The following is a 21,073-nucleotide window of genomic DNA, read 5'->3' on the forward strand; positions in this document are numbered from 1 at the left end:
CTAGAAGGTAACACACACGCACAGGAAATTAATGTGAGTCAACTCCCTGTATAACTATCCTTATCTCAACCAGCAAAAACACTTGTTCCTTCCTATTATTGCTTATACTCTCTCTTCAACAAAATTAGAGATAAGGGCAAAATAGTTTCTGCTGGGTATTGAGGGGGTGAGGGGGAGAGGGAGGAGGCGGAGTGGGTGGTAAGGGAGGGGATGGGGGCAGGGGGGAGAAATGACCCAAGCCTTGTATGCACATATGAATAATAAAACAAAAAAAATTATACATTTTATGTGGCATATACTTCACCACAAAAATAAAAATTTAAAATAAAAAATAAAAAGTGATATATAGCTACTTATAATCTTTAAAATGAATAATAATAAGTTAATATTTTCTCTACTGGTAAAGTGTTTGCATTATTACTTATACCTTCTGGACTCATTAACTTATCTTTAGCAATGACTTTATTGGGAACTTCAGGTTGCCTGCCAGTTGACGTGGGAAATGAGTTCATTAGTAAGATTTTGAAGCATCTCATCATAGTAGGCCACCCATAAAGCCAGATCTCATTGCCTCTGTCCCCAGAGCTGATCCAAATCCATTATAGTGTAATATGAAATCAATTTTTCTTCTTATTATTATGATACTATAATCAGTATATTTATCCTGAAAATAACAATTATTAGAAAAAAAAGAAAAGAGATTATTTTTCCACTATTCCTGGAAAACTAGATTAATAAGTAGCTAACTCTATAATGATAATAAAAACATCAATTTTTTAATGTGACTAAAAAGTTTAAAATACTTTGGCATTAGTCTGTGAAATCCCTTGTGTTGGCCCTACAAATTTGGCCAGTACTGTTTGGTCAGTAGAAATAATCTCAAAATTATATCTCTTTAAAATTCCCAACTGATAATTGAAAGAATGGTTTAAATTTCCACTTTTTGAATTTACTTCTTATATACTAAAATTGGGTTATAACATGGACTAAGCATTCTTTCAGCAATGTCCTCAGCATTATATGTCTTATGATAGTCACATTCTTGATTTCCTCATTATTTTGTTTTCCCTTTGCCCCTTCTTTTATCTCTCTTCTTCTGTTTCTCCTTACTTATCTGACTCTTTCATTGTAAAAATTTTAGCCTTTGGCATATTGTCTTCAACTTGTATTTTACTGTTTAAAGAAAATTTTTCATTGCTCAGTTAACCTATTTTTTTCAGTAAATTAAGCACTGCTAGAAAGCTGATAGTTTTTGATAAGCATAGAGCTTTTATTGTAATTGTACAGAATATCATGATAGGAGCATTATTCAAAGCAAAATATTCACGATATTGTGACACAATAAGAGAAGAGAACAAAGAAAGAATATAATGTCTCTATGCCTTTGGGGAATGAAAATTTGGTGTTTCTGATGGTACTGATTTTTCATGAGCTATATTATTCACTATTTTTAACAACTTCTACATGTTAATGCACATCAGAGTATAAAATGCAGAGGTTGTGTAGTGAAAAGTTTTAATTAGTCACAGAAACCAAGTAACACCATCCCAAATTTGTCTGGAAAGAGTCAGGAAAATAACTAACTATTTCTTTTACTAGTTGTCTAAATTATGAGTAAAATGTAGATGCAAATTTAAGGCAAAAGATAATAATATTAACATATATCCATTAAGAACTAGTTCAAAACTATAGTACTTACTAAACTACAACTAATATTTTAAAATGACTAAAATAATCCTTTTTGATAATTTCCATTGGGGGAAAACAAATGACATCATTTCAATACCAACCTGTTTAAATGCTCATGGACATATTAATATTTTGACATAAGAATCATAAGATCTAAGTGAGTCAGAAGATCTAAGTTATTTCTGTAGGGAATGAGGCAATGTGGCCTTTTTATAGATAAAACAGTGACATGAGAGCGAATGATTTCAACTCCAAATGTCTTAAAGACAGGCCTGACATTCACACCCATGCTTAGTGATGTTTGTGACACAAATTGGTCCTCAGTTACTGTATGTTAGATAAATAACTGATGCTTCAATAACCATGTGAAATAAAATATTCATTATATAACTCGTTATGTAGGATTTGGATAAAGATTTGTTATTTATTCAGTCCTACTTTTTGTCAACTTTTGTATTAATCTTTTTTACATACACAATTATGTCTTTCAACAATCTGAGTGTGCACAGGGTGTAGGGAATAGTTAGTAATTCATTCCAAAGTGGTTTTATGGTGTTAAGATTCAAATAAATGTAGTCAGAAACATAGTACAAAAGTAATATTTGATTTTGCACCAGCAATTGTCTTGTAATGTAGCAAAAATCAATAAATTCTGATTCAAGAAGTGTGCCCATTTAGGAAGCATCCCTGTAGTAGATAGATTCTGTAGATACCATTGAGGTACAACTTATGCCTGCTGCCAAGGTAAGGCAATTTGGTCTTCTTGTTCCCAGGGATCTGCAGATAAGAAGAGAAGTCACCTTGACCACAAAGGAAATAGAAGCTGATTCTCTGGAAGAGTAGGGATGCTCTTATACAATGGAGTCAGGGAAGAATAGTATGGAACCAACATGATCCACTCAGATACACACTGCTGCTTACTTCACCCATTGTGACCTTGAACAGACAGGAGCAACAAACCCAAACTAAAAAGGATATAGTTAGCTAAGGGCACTGCCCTCAGAAGTGAATGCTTGGGTCATATCACCACATAAACACATGATCTGCCAACATGATAGCCAGGGATAAGGGAGGATTTGAGACAGTAAAAACAAAACAAAACAAAAAAAGGAGAAGATAAGAAATAATGGCAATGCAAGATCAGCTTTAGCAGTAGGGCTTCATTTCTTCTACATACCCATTGCCTATTCAAAATTTCCCTTAGGAAGAGAGGCCCATGGGAACCACAGAGGAAACTGACCCTTATCTTTGTGGAAAAGAGCAAAAGATGCACTTCTCAGATTTCTGACTTTAGGAAGCAGAATTCACTGAGAGTCCCAGTTGCTGTTGTCTGACATCCATTGTCATATTTACTGGAAGCCATACTTCCCAAAGGCTGCTCTCAACAATGAGTGAGTATGGTATGGTTTCAAAGGTCAGGTTTATAATCCTGTCTTAGATGTCCCCATTTTCTGTTGTAGCTTGGTTCTCAGAGGAGCTGGACAAATAAGTACTTACTAGGTGAAACATGCTCACTCTTTTACTGGGCAGTCTTTATTTGTGCTGCTCACTGAGCTGACAGCAGAACAACCTTATCTTATGAGGCTGACAAGCCTCATTATCTCCTAGAAATTAATCAAATTTTCAGACCTATTGAAGAGACATTTCTAGTTTTAGCTGCTCCTGCAGATAACTATCAAGTTTTTTTTCTCATTTCTTTGTTCAATTAAAATTGACGTAGGGAAGAGAAGATAGTCAACAGCATGTGGAGAGGAAAACAATAGGTACTAGCATAGTGAACTTGAAAGTCCTTCCTTAAAAACCTTTAACATTAGTTTTAGTAATAAATTAAACTCTACTTAATTTAAATTGTCTCTTTTATCATAGTCATTGTTATGTATTCGTCTTATTTATATTATCTATGTTTATTAACTGCCGCACTCTTCCTACCTCAATGTAGCGTCTTCTCCCTCTTTCAAATGTTCTCACTTTGTGTTTACCACCTATAGCAGTGCTGTAGTTTGGAAGCATGTGGCCCTCTTAAATTCATGTTGGAATTCAAATTATAATATGAAAGTATCAAGAAGCAGGGACTTTAAGAGCTGCTAAATCATGAGGACAAACCCCATGTGAATAGGATTATTCTTGTAGAAGGACTACAAGAAACCAGCTAAGCCATTTTAACCTTCTTCCATATGAAGATGCAGTGTTTATCCTTTCTGTAGAGCAAAGTAACAAAGCTCCATCTTGGAAGCACAGAAACTGGGCCTCCCCAGGCACTGAACCTGTTGGCCCCTTATCTTGGACATCGCAGACTCAAGAACTGTGAAAAATAAATTTGTGTTTTGTTTGAATTATCTCACCTAGGTATATAGGTGTTATAGTATGACAAGCTGACTGAAAACTTAGTTAATTCATTTAATCTCACTTACTGACAATCAACTTGATACTAGGCAAAGAATGAATATGAAGAAGCACTATAGCATGGATTTAGCCTATGGACACTAACACTGTACACAATCTAAAATATTTTTTAGCTTTTATTTTTCAGTTTTGTAGTGCCAGGGATCAAAGGGCCTTGTGCACGGTAAGTAAACACTTGTTCACCATGCTATATCCCCAGTCATTTTATAGCTTTTTAATAGGTAGGAGATACATAACGGATAAGATATTCCCATTTCACATATGTTTTTTATTTTGTCTTTTGTTGTCCATATTCTGGGTTATCCAGGTCATATGAATATTTGGAGAAGGGCATACAGTCACATAAAATGTGTAGAATGCTAAGTATTTTTGAATATTACAGATGAAAATGAAGGACAATTTATGTAACAACTGCACATAGGTTGCTATAGTAAGTATATTTTCCCAATCACAGCTTTTTTTTTTTTTTGTAATCATGGAAAACTGCTTATTGTGAGCACTTATTACCCAATTGAAATGATTTCTTTTAAAGGTAGAGTATGATTGAGTTTTATCCAATTGGAAGCTTATCAGGAATCATGATTGCCTATCTTAATGCATTATATACAATCAGAAAGTGCATGTTAATTAGGTAAATTCTCTGCAAGTGTGTTTATGAAATGTTGGGTTTAGGAGACCTTGCATTCAAAGTTGACAAAGATGAGCTCAGAGAGATAAGATCTGTCAGGCCATTTTCTGCTACTCTAATAGAATACCACAGATTAGGTATGTTTAATGGGAAGAAATAATATTTTTCATAGTTCTGTATGCTGGGAAGTCCAATATCAAGTGTTGGAATCTGGTAATGGGCTTCTTGCTATGGATAACATGGCAGAGGGCATCACATGGTGAGATCAAGAGAGTAAAAAGCATGTAAGACCAGATCTCTTCTTTTTATAAAGCCACTAATCTTGGATGTCCCCTCAGCTCCTCTAGTCCTAGCTAGCTCCCAAAGACTCCACTTTCAAATACAATCAGCATGTGAATACAGAGGTTAGGTTTCCAACACTTGAATTTTATAGGATACATTTAAAATAGAATAGGTTCTAAAGTCAAAAACCGAAACAAAAAATAAAAAAACCAACAGCAATCTGTGCTTATGAATTCTGTAAGAATTCTTGGGGTTGTCCTGCCCTTGCTTCCTGGTTGATCTTTATTTGACTCAAATTAAAATCTTATTTTGGAATCTTATTTTCACTGTATATCTGTATCTATTTTGGTATTTATATATATGATAACTCTTCACTTACCAAATTTTTCTGACTTTGGTCTAACTATTACATTTTATAACGCTACATTTTGTTATAGCTCTTTTTAGCTCCCAAACTTGATATTCTCCCTCACAAGATTTTATTATGAAATTTCCAAACACACAACAAAATTCTACCAATAAGATTCTATAATTGATATTTACACAATGGATTTACCAGTTATATGTCCATCTGTGCATCCAGTAACATATCTTAATTTTTGATGCATTTCAAAGTTGCAGACTTAACATTTTAACCTCGTATCATTAACTATCATTAACACCTTCATTCTTCCATTTGGTTCTTTTGAGGTAAAATTTATATACTCATGTGCTTGGATCATGAGTTCCATTTCAGGAAATGTTTGACAAATGCTTGATCTGTGTCACAGAATTTCTATGAACATATTCATATTCTTTCTTTGTTAAACTTCTAGTTATCTCATACACACAGTGACATGTGATTAAATTTAGCTAGGGCCAGAAAAATTTTATGGAGAAATCAACTGTTTATAATCAGAATCACTTTATCACATCTTGATATCTAGGACAAGCTATATCTTACTATATAATATTATATTTGCCTTCCATATGAAGGCCTAAGTAGCAGACATTTGTAGATTATTACTTGCATTTTCTAGACTTGTCATTGGGATAGAGAAGTTCTCTGTTTCTGGTCCAGATTCAATTTTTCATAGGTCTTGTGCCTGGATATCAGGGGAAGGATTGTCTCAGAATTTGTACCCCTTTTCTCCATTACAACTGAACTCTGTCTTATTTCTGCAGCAGAATTTATGTGAGAGAAAGTATCCTGCTACTTTTCCAGTGTTATCAAAATGGGGCACAGGGTGCAGTACTCTTTTCTGTTCTCTCTAGGTTAGAGGGCCTTTTTTTCTATCCTTCCTGAAACATCAATGTGTCTTCATTTGTACAGTGATGATGGTAGGGGTCTGTCTCTTCCCTGGTGGCTTAGGGGTTTGGCTCAATATGGGAAAAGGATCACAGTAGGTGTGTGGGTCACATACTTTTCTATCACTGGTGGCTAGCCTTCTCTTCCATGCCTGGATCATTATGAAGGCACTGTTTGGTTTCCATATTATCACCCAATCTTATTTATTAGCAGGGAATGGAGGTTAATGGAAAAGGGAATATGGGAAGGTGAAAACTCTACTCAGGACTAGGGCTCTCAGAGGTTCTATACTGTTACACAGGTCCACACTTGACTTTAAGAATTCATCATTTCTTTGATTTTCTTTTTTTAAAATTGTTGTGATGGGGGTACATTGTGTTATTTACAAAAGTTCTTGCAATATATCATACTTGAATTCATCCCCTCCACTATTCTCCTTTATTCCCCCGCACCATTCCTGAAATAGCTTCAACAGGACTCATTTTTCAATTTATGTTCATGTGTACACAGTATTTGCACCATATTCACCTTCCTATATCCTTTCTCCATGTCCTCCTCCCCTCACTGTTATGAACCCTCATATAAGACCTGTTCTGCCCTTCTGTTCTCTGATTTTATAAAAGAAAACATAAATGGCATTTTTGTTTGTTTAAAGTATCTTATACAGGGAGTTCTCTTGTGACATTTCCATGTATATATGTATTATAACCTGTATTGATTTATCTTCTCTATTTTTCTCCTTTCCCCTCAGTCCCCTTCTTAGAGTGATCTGATTTTCAAATCTACTTCTTCTTATCTGCTTGTGTGGTAGATAATGCCCTTTCCTTCTGCATTCTTCCCCAGGTGAGAAGTTCTAGTGTTCTGTCTCTCATTAGAGAGAACTATCTCTTCCTTGAGATTGGAGGCTACTTTCCTTGAAGCCTGGTCTCACTGAGATGGCTATGCTTTCCAACAATATACTCACCTGACTCCCAAGTACCTTGGAATAGATAATTTAAGGCTTAACTCTATATTTTATGATAAAGAGTTTCAATTTTATCCTGAAAGGCAAATGAGAAATAGCAAAAACATTTCAAGCAAAAGAATTACATAATCAGATTTGGAATTTAAAAAAATAACTTCAGCAGCAGTATTAAAGGGCACATATGAGAAGCAGAGAAATCAGTTAGACCTGACTTATTATAGGGAAGAGATTATGAGGACCTGAATAAGAATAAACAGATCCTAAAAATGTCAAGAAGTTTTTCAGACTCAATGGCCAATTTGTTGAAAGGAAGAAAGGATAATACTTGTGTAACTGTACATCCCAGTTAAATAGTAAATATTTTTACTGAGTGCCCCATTTCATTACCAAACATGTCCTAGTTTGATTTAAAATTACATTATATGGTCACTTTATGCATATGGTGGCCCCAAATTTTCCAACTTGAAAAGCGTGGCTACAGTCATTAAGATAGAAGATTTGATCATAACAGCCAAGATTGGAAAAAGAGGAAGTGTTCAAGGAGAAACTCCCAGAATAGCTATCCTGAACAAACTAAAATGTCATTTGTTTTCTTTTACAAAATCAGAGGACAGGTGATTAGAAAAGGTCCTGTGGTGGGGGTGTAACCAGTGGGGGGGAGGAGGATGTGGGAAAAGGGTGTAGGAGGGTGATGGTGGGGGTGTAACCAGTGGGGGGGATGAGGATGTGGGAAAAGGGTGTAGGAGGGTGAATATGGTACAAATACTGTGTACACATGTATGTAAATGGAAAAATGAGACCTGTTGAAACTATCCCAGGAATAGGGGGGAAGAGGAGGATAAAGGAGAATGATGGAGTTGGTAAATTCAAGTATGATAAAATTCATATAGTTTCAGAAATTTTGTAAATGCCATAATACACAACACAGTTGTACCCCCAGCACAACAATAAAAAAAAGAAAAAGATATTCTGGAATGCCACTTCAGGTATTAATGTTCAATTCATAACTAGATATACGGGTCAGGAGTCAGAAGAGAGGAATAAGGAGGAGGTATTTATTTTTATAATATTAGTTACACTGGAATTTGTTACATAAATAAGATTATACTCAGAATGTAAAGTTAGAAAAGTCAGAAAACAGCCTGATAGGGAAGTGTTTTGTGTAGAGAATTGCCATGAAAGGCAAGAAGGTAAAAAGTTAAAATATGGATAGTTAGTAGTTTCAAGTGCTCAAATAGTGAAGTAAAAGAGACTTAAAATTAAACAATGGAGTTTTCAAACCCAAGCAACAAAGGAAATGAAGATCAGAGCCTGAGGTAGAGTATTATGCAGATAGATGAGTTTGTGCGTAAGAAGCACTCCTCCACATATATCTACTCATTTTGTACAATATTAGAATGTCTTATGCAAAAATATTCCATTTGGAAAAATAAAATTGCATGCAGCAATGGTATGATTCTCAAGAAGATAGAGCTGATTTTTCATTTATCTTATTTTTAATATATTTTTAGCTTGATGAAAAATTTTGACAGTCAGGAAACAAATAAGACTATGGCATATGTATCAAAATTTTGGGGGTTAATTTGACATACCTTTTTTCTTTATATTTCAGATAGGTCCTTTATCTTCAGAATATCAGAATGTAATATAGGAGAGGGGGATGATGGGGACCAGGAAAAAAAGCAAGTTTTCAACCTAAGGGCTAAAGACTATGTGCACATGCACACACATGTGTGCCATTGCTTCACTATACCAAAGAACATGATTAATTTATAATAAAAAGTATATTCTAGAATTATCTCAAAATGATTGTGTAGAAATTTTCAGTGTTGAAGAGTCAATATTTATCTCAGTGTCCTCTCTCATGGATGACTTTAAAATTAGTCATAATTTTTTATATAAGGCAAAATAATTATATTTATCTGGACTTATAGCTCCTCTTAACTACCTTTTTGTAAGATTGAGACTTTCTTATTGATCAGTTCTTTAGGTGTGAATCTTTAGTATTATTTGTTCTTTCTCCATTGTTTTATACTTGTAATAACTTCAAGCAATTTTTTCATATCCCTCTTAACAAACATAGAATAATATTTATGCAATGCCCTTTCTGCGTGCCCAACCAGAACTCTCTCCTTTTTTACTCTAGCAATGCAAACTGTTCTATTAATCTTTTTATTCTTTTCTTTAAATTCTTCTTTTGCTTATGGCTACTGATTATGCTTGATACAAAACTTCTACGACTTGTATGGAGTCCCTGTAGAATTACAAGTGTTGGCAATGATTCTTCCTACCTTCAACTGTGCTCCTGACATTGGTTTAGTTTGCTCTTATCTGCTTAGAGCTTTCATATTTATTATTTCAAATTATTCATCCATTAGCTTGTTATTTTTTCCTTTCCATCTTTGCATAGTCATTCATAAGCATATCTCTTGCTACACTATGACTTTTATTCTTTCTTTTTCTGTGTTTTAGTCAGGAAAGAGGAATAGACTCTAATCTCTCCATCATTTTTGGAGTGGGAAGTATTGACTGTTCCTTTTACCTTGTCTGTTTGTAATCCATCTAAAATGCTTTACCCTCAATTCTGCTTAAACTCTCCTCATACTTTCTTAAAGCAATTACAGAGAAAGGAGTGTTCATCTTCTCTGAATCCTTTCTCTCTTTTCGCTGAACAATTTTTTATATATTTTCCCTTTCATCACTGTGCATATGTATTTTCTTCCCTCTTTTCTTTAAAAGTCCCTTTCTCCCTCCATTCTTTTAAGTGTGAAAAGGATGTATTTACTTCCACTGACTAGAATTTGTGAGTGCTCAACTATTCCTGCACATTTGAAATACTTGTGAATTTAAAATAAAACACCAATTTCAGTCTGAATCCCAGAGGATGTATTTAAATTCTTCTCAGGTGATTTTAATATGCAGCAAGGAATAAGAGCCATCGACATATGTATTCTTGGTTAGGTTGTCTTCTATTACCTTTCTGTTTCAAGTAGGGAATATCCTTGCAGTATTTTATATTTTGTGGATGTACACCATATAGTATTTTCAAATATCTTGTCTTACCCAAATAGATTTTACATTTAGTTATTATATAACCTTTCCAGTCACTTGATGAAAGCTACATAAGGCACCAAAAGTGGAGGAAAAAACAAGGCAAGGAAGATAATTGATAAGTGGTATAAGGAGGAGGCTGAAAAACAGAAAGAGAGGAGAAATTAAGGAGGGGAGAGAAGTGTTCCTCAAAGTGATAAAAGTCACCCAAGGATGCTTGTTTACCTACACAGATCGCTTTCCATTCTTAACTAACTGGATTACAGATTCTGTTGGGGTCCTGGGCATCTCTAATCATCTTTGAGATGACCCTATCACTCTTGAACATTTAGAACACTATCTCTCAAAAGTGAATTGACAAATCCACTCCTTCTGTTCAATCACTTTTAGTTCTCAGTTAATAATACTGATCAAGAGTAAACATGGAAAAGTCCTGGAAAGGTTGTTGCTACTGAAGTATGAATGTTCCATTGTAAGTAAATATGGGACAAGGGAATAGATGTGCTGGTGCAAAGTGTTCTGCAGTATACCACAAATTTGTAAGATCACAGTATTACCTACCTCATTTGTTTAAGAAGTCCTCCCTAGACAGAGGATTCTCTTTCTTTAGTGTTGGTCTAGTTTTTATCCTGGGAATGAATGTGTTTTATATACAAGCAAAAAGAGTACAGTGTTTGGCCTGCAGTTTTGCTCTAAATAATGTAGTTCACTTGTTGCCTGGATGATTGTGCTTGGAAACCAGTTCTGTTTCCATTTCTGTTATTATAACTATGAACATCATAAGACATTTTCTGACTGTGAAGCTTTCTAATGTTTCCTCCTGGGCATGTTTTAAGCTCATGAATTCCTCTACTCATGTCAAACCAGTGTCTTCTAATTTCTGTCTTCTGAGAGTTTCTCCCAATTTATTGAATGCTTAGTCACATCCATTTTGGTTTCAAATGCATTCTGTAATTTTAAGAAATTTAGAAGATGGAAGATTGTCCACATCCCTACATCCCTACAGAGGTGACTAACTACACTAAAAAAGGAAGATCAAAGGACCCCAAAAGGTACTCGGAGGGTCCCATAACCAGCAAGAAGCAAAGTCCTCTCTGAATCTGCAAATAGAGAAGCAAATAACCACATGGGGAAAAATGGGAAGAAGAACTCATAGTTCAACACTCCAGATCCCTTGCCCTTGTAGTTGCTGCTCTGCTCCAGACTCCATTACTCAGTGCTCACTTGGCAGTAAGCCCTGCTTCCCCGCACACTCAGGAACTCAGAGCTCCACTCTTTCCCCACCACATGACCTGCTACTTTCACCCTGAAATGCCAGGGAAACTGGTGCCCCTGTGTAAGCAGGACTCCCAGCTCCCACTGCTCAATAGGTAACAGACCTCACAACCCAGCAAGCTTGGTTCCCCCAGAAGCAGTGCCACAGAACTGTGATCCCTGAAGACCAAAAGTGAAATCAGGCCCCAGAACTCCCACTCTCCTGAGCCAAACTGGCAGGAGTGCCATGGAACTGCATTTCCTGAAGCCTGTGCAGGAAATTAGGCTCCAGAACTCCTGTTGCCTGCAGGCTTGGTTCTCCCTAGCCAAAAAGCAGCAGCACCACTGAACTGTGTTCCCTGAAGCCCGTCTGGGAAATAAGGCCCCAGACTCCTGCTAGCCAGAGGCTTGGTTCCCCTGTGCTTGCAGTGCTACTGCACTACCCTTCTGGAGCCCATGCTGGAAAGCAGGCCCCAGAACTCTGCCCAAACACTTGGTTTCCCTACACCTGCAGCAGTTGCTGTGGATCCAAGTAGCCCAACACCAACAAGCAAGACTTGGGGTTCTCACTGTCTGCAGAATTGGGTTCCCCCACACCTGCAGCAGCTGCCATGGCTCCTGGAAGCCCAAGCCCCAACACAAGTAGACCCCTGGGCCTCTGCTACCTTGTGGGCACCAGAGATTCAAACCTGCTGGCTTTGCTGCCCCACAGGTACATTCAACTTGCTATTCACTGCCTGGAGCCTGCCATTAGACATATAAGTGAACCCCAGGTTCTAGGATTTGCTATTTTCCTGGCACCAGAAGGCTTCCCTCCCCACAGAGCATGCTGGCCCAGCACACTGCACTGTCCTTGACAGCAAGTGAGCCCTTGCTCCCTTGTCAAAGAGTGAGAATGCCAGATTCCCCACTGAAGAGAGGAAAATTATAAATTGTTACTGTGCAGGCAGCACCAGAAACCCTGTTCCCCCAAGGTACATAGAAGTCCAGTGTTTCAAGCTGTGCCTCCCTGCAGGAGACTCATGTCTCTCCTGTACCATTGCTGAAATCCCAGCTCCTCCACTGAGTGGCAATCTGCTATTCTGCTTCTGCTAGGGGGCCTCCCAGCCACAGTTCACAGAGCACTCCCCACTGTGACTGCAGGAGAGCCCCTGCACCCCAACAAAGAACAGGAACTCCAGTCCCTGATTGAAGGAATAAAAGAGGTAACCCCACAAATATGACAATGCAAGGGTAACATATCCAACATATCCCTCTCTGAGGAACACTGCTGGAGCTCCAGGAGAAAAAAACCCTCAAAACTCCAACTACAGAGGCACAAGGGATTAAAACCCTAACCAAAAACAACTCCAGAGGCATAAATCTCAATGCAGAATGAAACAGCAAGACAACTGTTCTCCATCAAAAGTCAATTCCACCATTAAGGATCCAAACACCTGCATAGAGGAAGAACTATCAAATAATGAATTAAAAAAAATAGTAAAATTGATTAACAACTTCAAAGAAGAAACACAAAAGTTAGTATTTGACCTCAAAGAAAACATGAATAAACAATTAAATGAGCTCAAAGAGAATACAAACAAACAGATGAATGAAATGAAGAAGACTATCTAGGATATGAAAGAGGAAATCAATAAAGATATGGAAAGGCTGAAAAATAGTTAATCTGAAATTAACAATATCACAAATAAATATTTGTTTTTCTCAAATAAATATTGCAATAGAAAGCTTGGAGAACAGAGCAGAGTAAGTTGAAAATAGAGTATCAGGAATGGAAGACAAAGTAGAGGAATTAGACCAAAAAGTAAAAGACCATGAAAGAATGCTAAGAAAATATGAATGGAACATGCAAGATATCTGTGAAACCATGGAAAGGTCAAACCCATGAGTCATGGGTGTAGAAAAAGGAGAGTAGATACAAACTAAAGGCACTGACAACCTATTTAATAGAATAATAAACAATAATAGCTGAAAACTTCCCTAATCTTGAGAAAGAGAGAGTCACCCAGGTGCAGGAAGCTTACAAAACACCAAACTGTCAAGACCAAAAGGGGAACACCCTGAGACACATCATAAGCTAAACAGAACAAAGAAAAAATTCTGAAAGCTGCAAAAGAGAGAAGACAAGTCAGATATAGAGGCAAATCCATTAGAATAACAGCAGATTTCTCAGCTCAAACTCTAAATGCAAGAAGGTCATAGGTAGATACAATTCAGGCCCTGAAAGAAAGCAACTGTCAACCTAGACTAGTCTACCCAGCAAAATTATCCTCCCTAATTGAAGGAGATATTAAAACCTTCCACAAGGAAAAACTAAAGGAATTTGCAACCACCAAGTCAGCACTATAGAAGATACTTAAAGAACTTTTACATATAGAAGAAGAAGCTAGAGTGAGACAGGAAGACTCAAGAAACAATAAACCCTTTTGAGCAAGCAGACCAGTAAACAAGGAATAAGAAAAACTAAACAGTAGGGAATAAGAATGACTGGAAACAACAGGAACCTCTCAATACTGAATCTAAATGGCCACAATGCTCCAATCCAAAGACACAGAATAGCAAATTGGGTTAAAAAACAAGACCACATGTTGCTTACAAGAGACTCATCTCACTGAAAAAAATAAACACTGGCTTAAAGTCAAAGGATGGAAAAAAGTTTTCTAAGCAAATGGACACCATAAACAGGCAGGAGTAGCTATACTCATATGTGAAAAAGTAGACTTCAGCTAAAATCAATCAGAAAAAACAATGGAGGTCACTTCAATATTAATGAAAGGAACAATTCATCAAAAGGAAATATCAATCCTTGACATATATGCACCAAACACAGGGGCACCCATCTACATTAAAAAAACTCTAATGGTTGTAAAAGTACAGACATGCTAACACAGTGATAGTGGGAGATCTGAATATCACACTATCACCACTAGATAGGTCATCCAGACAAAAGATCAACAAAGAAATTTCAGGGCTATTATACACATTAGACCAAATAGACATGGTTGATATCTACAGAGTATTTCACCCAACAACCAGGCAATACACATTCTTTTCAGCACTTCATGGAACTTTCTTCAAAATAGATATTTTAGGACACAAAGTCTCAACAAATTCAAGAAAATTGAAATTACACCATGTATCATATCAGATCACAACAGAATAGAACTAGACCTCAATTGCAAAAGAAACCCCAGAAAATATTCAAACACATGGAGACTGAACAACACAGTGCTGAAAAACCAATGGGTAACCAAAATAATAAGGGAAGAAATAAAAAAGTTTCTAGAATCCAATGAAAATGAAAATACAACCTACCAGAATCTGTGGGATACTGCAAAGGTTGTGCTAAGGGGAAAGTTTGTAGCTATATGTGCCTCTATTAAATAAAAACAAACAAACAGGGACCTTTCAAATAGATAACCTAGTGATGAAAAACAAGAACAAACCAAACCCCAAACCAGCAGACAGAAATAATAAAGATCAGAGCCTAGGTCAATGAGATTGAAACCAAACAAACTATAAAGAATCAATCAAATGAAAAGTTGATTTATTGAATAGATTAACAAAGATTCACAAATCCTTAGCCAACATGACAAAACAGAGGAGGGGTAAGACCCAAATTAAATAAAATCAGAGATGAAAAGGGGACATAACCACAATTACTAATGAAATTCAGAAAATGAGACCAAGATGGTCTCATTGCAGGGATGCAAGGATGGTTCAGCATACATAAATCCATAAACATAATACAGTACATAAACAGAAGCAAGGGCAAAACCACATGATTCTTTCAATAGACTCAGAAAAAGCCTTTGACAAAATCCAACACACTTTCATGATAAAAGCACTGAATAAACTAGGAATAGCAGGAACATTCCTCAACATAATAAAGGCTATATATAACAAACCTAGAGTCAACATCATACTGAATGGAGAATAACTGAAACTGTTCCCCTTAAAGTCAGGAATGAGACAAGGATGTCCACTTTTTCCACTCCTATTCAATATAGTTTTGGAGTTCCTAGCCAGAGCAATAAGACAAGAGCAAGAAATAAAAGGGATCCAAATAAGATCTCTTAGGAAGAAATCAAACTATCCTTATTTGCAGATGACATGATCCTATACCTAAGAGACCCCCCAAACTCTACCAAAAATCTATTAGAAATCATAAACTCTTTCACCAAGTTAGTAGGATATAAAATTAACATACAGAAATCACTAGCTTTTCTATATACCAACAATGCACAGATTGAGAAAGAAATCAGGGAAACAATCCCATTTACAATAGCCTCAAAAACATTACAGTGCCTTGGAATAAATTTAGCAAAAGAAAACAAAGACCTTTTTAATGAAAACTATAAAGCATTGAAGATAGAAATTGTAGAAGACATCAGAAGAGAAGAAAGACCTTCTATGCTAGTGGATTTGTAGAACCAACATTGTGAAATGGCCATACTACCAAAAGCAATCTACATGTACACTGCAATCCCTATCAAAATTCCAATGACATTCTGCACAGAAATAGAAAAAATAATCATGAAATGCATAATTTCCCTGGTTATAAAAGAGATGCAAATCAAAACAACACTTAGATTTCATCTCACCCCCGTTAGAATGGCCATAATCAAGGGCAATAACAACAACAAATTCTGGCCAGGATGTGGTAAAACAGGAACACTTATACACTGCTGGTGGGAATGCAAATTAGTACAACCACTATGGAAAGCATTATGGAGATTACTCAAAAAACTAGGGATAGAACCACCATATGATCCAGTGATACCACTCCTGTGCATCTACCCAAGGGAATGTAAGATAGGATACAGTAGAGACACCTGTACAGCAATGTTCATCACAGCAGTATTCACAATAGCCATGCTCTGGGAACAATCCAGATGCCCTACATCTAATGAATAGATCATGAAATTATGGTACATATACACAATGGAGTATTAATCAGCTACAAGGAACAATGACATGGAGTTTGAAGATAAATGGATGCAATTGGAGTAAATCATGTTAACTGAAGTTAGTCAGGACCAGAAACACAAAAGACATGTGTTTTCTCTCATATGTAGAAGATAGCTCCAAAAATAAATATATACACAAAAACAAACATGATCATATACAAACCCAGATTTAGAATATGCTTGTAACAGTGGAACTTGTGGAAATAAGGAAAGGAAAAGAGAATGATAGTACATCAGTAATATCACATCCATAAAGTGTAAAGGTAGAGGATACAAGGATGTATACTGAAAACTGTTGAAAAATGGGAGGGGGAGGGAGGGGAGAGTGGTGGTAGGTAAAGGGATAGGGGAGAGTATTCAAAGGGATTGAACAGATCAAAGTAAAGCACACCCACAGTGGGCATACACTGAGACACCCCTTTGAATGTCAACTTAAATATTAATAATGAAAAACAGGAGTGTAAAACAGGCACAGTGTGTGTAGGGGTGGGTACTAGTGGGAGTGGGAGGGTGAAGGAGGGAGATTAAGGTGATGGTATATGGTTGAAGGACTGTATACCTATATGAAAAAGAACTAAAAAACCTCTCACAATTGTTTTAAGTGGGGTGGGATGGACTGAGGGCGAGAGACGATGTGGGCAATGTAAATAATGTACAATATAAGACTAATTAGAATTGTCACTATGAATCCCCCCCCATTTAATGAATATATCCTAATAAAAAGTTTATAATAAAAAAGAAATTTATATGATGTGGCAAGGGGAGGAGGAACAGAAAAATGAAACCAAAATTGCTCATATATATTAGTAACAAAAAGAAAAGAAAAAAGAAACATCACTGAATAATTTAAGGTAAAGTAGAATCTACTGAGAGACTATTAGGAAGCCTGAGAGATCTCCAACGCACATGTGATCTAGAATCAAAAAGAGTATGAGAAAATAAAAACCTTGAAAATTTGACCTTTGGTAGGGGCAGAGAGGTAGTCAAGGCTTTTCCAAACTCTTTAATCTAGTAGTGACCTCTTGGTTTCACCTGCTTCTATGCCACCATGGCCCCACATCCTGGGGATGTATTCATTACCATCTTAAAAATCCCTTGTATATTTAACCTTGCAAAGTGTCAACTTGCCAGTCTTCATCAGTGAATCACTCACCATCTGTTTTTCAGGTTGTATTCCCAGGTTGTTGGACTTTGCTGGATAAACTGAAAATTATTCTGACTGAAAATTCATGCTAACATGATTCTGAGTCATGAATTTGTTCATGCTTTTTTCTTTGACCTGCCTCCCTTCTTTCTTATTTCCTTGGTCATAGGTCAACCTAAGCATAAATGAAGTACAGGACACTTGCAATCAGAAAATATGATTTTAACTCCTGATTATGTTACTTCTTAGTAGTGCAATTTAGAAAATATCTTTTCATATCATGCTGCCCCAGTTTTGTCTGTGACATGGGACCAATACTTAAATTAAAATATATTTGTGATGATTAGAAGAGGCATGTAAAATTGGCTTTTTATATCAGGTTTACATATTATAGCTGTTATGCTTTATGTGCAATACAACCCAAAGTCTTTTTTCAGATGTTTTCCTTGCTGATATTTTTTCTTCTATCGAAATTTATTTCCAAATTCCCAGATATTTCTAGAGATAAAACATTGAAATCTTCACTGACCTCTCAAACTAAAAATGTTTACAACAAGCCTCTTTATGGTCTACCAAAATTTCTCTTTCTGTCTTAAGGTGGCATAATCTGGATAATTAAAAGAGAGTTGGCATTGTTTGTTTAATTCCCTTTACACTTATATTAAAGATTATAAAGCATCTTTCCTTCCACTGCACTTTGACCAAGGGCATAATATTTGGTCCTGTCATTTCAATTCTATAAACAGGAAGTAGAAACCTTGTTTCACCACCCAAAATATGATAATATCACTGCCAGGAATAAGAAGAAAAATCTAAGCAATCCAGGCTACCTAGTCACTTAATTTATTTTATTTTGATTCCAATAAATTCCACCATCCAACTCACAAGCCCAGTAACTATTATAGTTGCATAACAAGTACTATACTTCCATCTGGAAGCAGATCATACATTACTTTATTTTTACTTTCTTCATATAGTTATTAGGCTATCCATATTACTCTCTTTCATTCTAATAACACTATCTCCAATTAAGGGAACCTTCTTTATTGAAAGCCCCTCTGTTCTCTGTTGCTGACATTAGTGTGTATTTGCCCCTCTGTGCCCCCTGGTATTTTCCCTCTATGCTAAATTGCATGAATGTCTTATTCTTCCTTCATAAAGTCTTTTCAATCAAATCAGAAAGAGAGATGCTTATAAACCATCTACAGAGGCAGGATTTTTCTCGTGTTCACAATTGAGAGGTAAAAATCTGCTGCTATTAATGTTTAGAGTTGTCTCTTGTGAGACTGCAGATGGAGATACAGCTGCTTTCCTCCAAGTCAATTTCTTCCCATTGGTCTTCTGTAATCCTTTTTTGACCAGAGAAATTGTTTTCTAACAGTGTATTTTCACTGACACAATCTGAATTATTTTTATAAGCCAATTGTCAAGCTTTAATTTAACACTTCCTTGACCTCCAAACTTCTCTTATGTTCACTTGAAATTACTAAGTAACTATATTATGTAGCTTCAAAGCAGTGAACCTGTGATTTCCTAACTGATTAGTAGTCATTCTGTAGCAATAAGAATTTGAATTATGATTAGAAACTTATACAATTAAAAGGTCCCTGTGTCAGAGACTGAGATCCATAAATTCTAAATAAGATATGCAAATGCAATGGGTTAAAAAGACTGCTTTGAAATGCCAAACAATTACAAATATTTTTGAAATAGGACTGATAAAATTTTGTCTTAAGTTTGTATAGGAGAAATTTCTCAGTTAAATACACTGCCTATGTGTGAGTGTATGATGTTAATTTAATGGAAATTTAGTGGAAAATTAATGCAACCAATTGATAAATTGAATATATATACATACATACACATACCATCTGAATGGCTTGGCAATTTAAAAGGAATGATTGTATGTGTATGTGTGTGCATAACTAGACAAATATTTCCATTTTACGCTTACCTTTGCCTGCATAGAGACTGTAATCAGATATAGTGTTTATTGATAAGGACACAATAAAAATATTTTGGGTAAAATGTTATTACCATACAAATATTCTTTGTTATAATTCCTGAAAATAGGTTTGTCTTATAAGTCATTAAAATGGATTTTCATGCCTGTGACGTAGACTTTGGCTAAGAATCAAGAGTCGAGGTAACTCTGTAAGTCCGAGACAGAATCATTGAGATCCAACTGGTGTGTGTAACATACTTTTGTATAACTTTTAAAAAACTACAATATTTTCATTTCTTTCATTATAAGTGATGTAGTACAAATTTTTATAGTAATAATTAGGTTAAAATATTATGTGAAAGGACTGAGAAAGTGGAGAAGCACAGAAGGATCCTGGTGTTCAATGATGTAATAGTGCTAACATTGAGATGTGGCCAGTCCTAGGCTCCTGGTACTTGATATAATCAGGCTACAAATATGCATTGTTCATAGGCATTGGGGAGACAGAGATGAAGCAGATTGGCTAGTTGAGAGAATAGAAAGTAGCTTGGAAAAAACAGGATGATTTCATAATACTGAAAGTATTATGAAGCAGATAAATAATAGTAAGAATCCTACTATAGATAGAATGGTTGATGTGGTACCAGGATCTGCACAGAGACATGGGAGAGTTATGTGCTGGTTTGGGGGACAGAGGTCTGAGAGGAAGGACAACAAATACAAAAGCCCTCATCTGGGACACAGCATCTAATAGTTCAGGTTCTTATTCCAAGATTACCTAGTAGCCTCTGAACTTTAAAAATTGTGGTGAAGTGATATAATTTATATAATAGAAAGGTTATTCAGGCAAATACACTCAGGGGTAAGAATAGATCAATGGCACTGCTGATAACTACAGAAAGATAATAGAGAGTTGGCCCAGAGATAGAGATAGGGGGAAAAGTGCATATTTGGAATATATTTGGAGAAAGAGATATAGGACATACTGAAGGGTAGAAAATACAACAAAGGAAAAGGAAGCACAACTATTCACCTCACTCTCGTCCTCATCTTTTCCCCCAGAAGTAGTGCTTTGTTACAAATATAGAGAAGATACCTTTTCTTCCCTTCCCCATTTTTAAGTTCATGTCAAACTGGTCCTTGTGGCCTTTCTTCTTAACTTTTTTTCTCAACTTTATTTTGTAACATCACCAAAGTATTCAGAAATAAACAACTTGCAAACAAAAAATATACAGCTTGTTACTATCATGGCAAAAGAAATTGTTCATTAATATGCTTCTCTCTAAGTCTATTTTGCTTTTCCTTTCCCCAGAAAAGAAGAATGGGTTGGAGTGCAGAGCAATTGTACACTTATATTCCTTGTCTCTATTTTAATGTTTCTAATATCAATAATGAAAATAGGATATTAGATTTCTTCTCAAGGTGAAAGCAATTGCTGCTTTGAGGTGAAAAAAA

Source organism: Castor canadensis, chromosome 1 (assembly GCF_047511655.1).
Source record: "Castor canadensis chromosome 1, mCasCan1.hap1v2, whole genome shotgun sequence".
Lineage (NCBI taxonomy): Eukaryota > Metazoa > Chordata > Mammalia > Rodentia > Castoridae > Castor > Castor canadensis.